The following is a 2051-nucleotide window of genomic DNA, read 5'->3' on the forward strand; positions in this document are numbered from 1 at the left end:
GGGGGCGCCCCGTGACCAAGGGGACGCCACCCCACAAAAATAAACAAATAAAAAAAAATACCTGGCGTTCTAGTAGTTTCTGCCCCCCTTGGGGGCAGACCAGCCTAAAAATAATAGGCTGATCTGCCCTCAAGGGGGGCAGAAATGGCCCTAATAGACATGCCCCCCAAAGGGGAGCGACCCTTGCCCAAGGGGGCGCCCCCCCATCCACTACACACACAATCCCTGGTGCCTAAGTGGCTTCTGCCCCCCTTGGGGGCAGATGGACCTAAAAAAAATAGGCCGATTTGCCCCCAAGGGGGGCAGGAAAGGCCAAAAGTTCTCTGCCCCCTTGGGGGGGGGTGCCCCTTGCCCAAGGGGGCACCCCCCCACATAAATACACATAAAAATAAAAAACCCTGGTGATCTAGTGTTTTTTGCCCCCCTTGGGGGCGGATCTGGCTAAAAAGTAGCCAATCTGCCCTCAAGGGGGGCAGAAATGGCCCGAAAAGACATGCCCCCCAAAGGGGAGCGACCCTTGCCCAAGGGGTCGCACCCCCATCCACTACACACACAATCCCTGGTGCCTAAGTGGCTTCTGCCCCCCTTGGGGGCAGATGGACCTAAAAAAAATAGGCCGATCTGCCCCCAAGGGGGGCAGAAAAGGCCAACAGTTCTCTGCCCCCTTGGGGGGGGCGCCCCTTGCCCTCAAGGGGGGCAGAAATGGCCCAAAAAGACATGCCCCCCAAAGGGGAGCGACCCTTGCCCAAGGGGGCGCCCCCCCATCCACTACACACACAATCCCTGGTGCCTAAGTGGCTTCTGCCCCCCTTGGGGGCAGATGGACCTAAAAAAAATAGGCCGATCTGCCCCCAAGGGGGGCAGAAAAGGCCAACAGTTCTCTGCCCCCTTGGGGGGGGCGCCCCTTGCCCAAGGGGGCACCCCCCACACATAAATGCACATAACTATATACATCCCTGGTGATCTAGTGTTTTCTGCCCCCCTTTGGGGCAGATCTGGCTAAAAAGTAGCCAGAACTGCCCCCAAGGGGGGCAGAAATGGCCGTAACTAATTGCCCCCCAAAGGGGAGCGACCCTTGCCCAAGGGGCCGCTCCCCGCGTGCCAGAAACAGGTTAGTAAACAAAAAACAAAAAATCCCTAGTGTCTAGTGGGCATTCCTGCTGCCCGATCGCAATGCGATCGGGCAGCAGGAATGCTCAAAGAGACACCGGGGAAAAGGAAAAGCCTTTCCTTTTCCCCGGTGCCTCTTTAGCCCCAACCCCCCACCCACCGGGAAGAGATTCTTACCTCTTCTCTCATCGCCGCACAGGAAGCAAATGGCTTCCTGTGCGGCGAGGATCCCATAATGAAGTCAGCGCGCGATCGCGCGCTGACGTCATTATGGGGGGGTGGGGGGGTCGGGGGTGGAAGGGGAAGGGCTTCCCCTTCCATCCCCGACTTTGGGGGGTGGGAGGGAAGCACACAGAGGGAGCGAGAGCGCTCCCTCTGGGCTGTGTGCCAAGGACGTAGTGGTTACGTCCTCGGCACAGCAGCACTGTGCCGCGGGACGTAACCACTACGTCCGCGGCACAGAAGGGGTTAAAGGCTTTTCTAGTAACTAAACAGACACTTTGAGGGGAAAAAAATAAATAAATTGCTTTTCATTTATTAGAAAGGCATTATGCACTATTGAGTACAAGTTGTTGTGTTTCTAAATTAACGGAGGCATGGCAGCCAGCGACGGGTACTTTTCCACTGTCTGCAGTGGGGCAGGTTTAGTTGACAATTATTTATCTTTAATTACAATGGTTCTCCTCTTCTCTAAATGCCTTTCACTTTCTACCCTGACTCCAAAAAGATAGATGATTAATAAATAGCATACCATGTCATACACGTCATGTATAAAATGTGGATATTATTAGCCTGTCTGCCGCAAGTAGATGGTGGGGAAAATGATGCACTGCCTTACAGGGATAAGGAACGGGCTATATAGATTGTATTTATGACGTTTGTCACAGAGTATCCCTTACGCCAAACGTGAAAACAAATCAGGCACTTAGCCCCACTTTACT

The 2051-nt window shown here is 54.3% G+C and overlaps 1 pseudogene; it reads right to left on the bottom strand.

Moving 5' to 3' along the window:
• Window positions 1-961: 961 nt before the first annotated feature.
• Window positions 962-1036, bottom strand: LOC138247539 (small nucleolar RNA SNORA17; annotated as a pseudogene).
• Between the last annotated feature and the right edge of the window lie 1015 nt (window positions 1037-2051).

Source organism: Pleurodeles waltl, chromosome 7 (genome assembly GCF_031143425.1).
Source record: "Pleurodeles waltl isolate 20211129_DDA chromosome 7, aPleWal1.hap1.20221129, whole genome shotgun sequence".
Lineage (NCBI taxonomy): Eukaryota > Metazoa > Chordata > Amphibia > Caudata > Salamandridae > Pleurodeles > Pleurodeles waltl.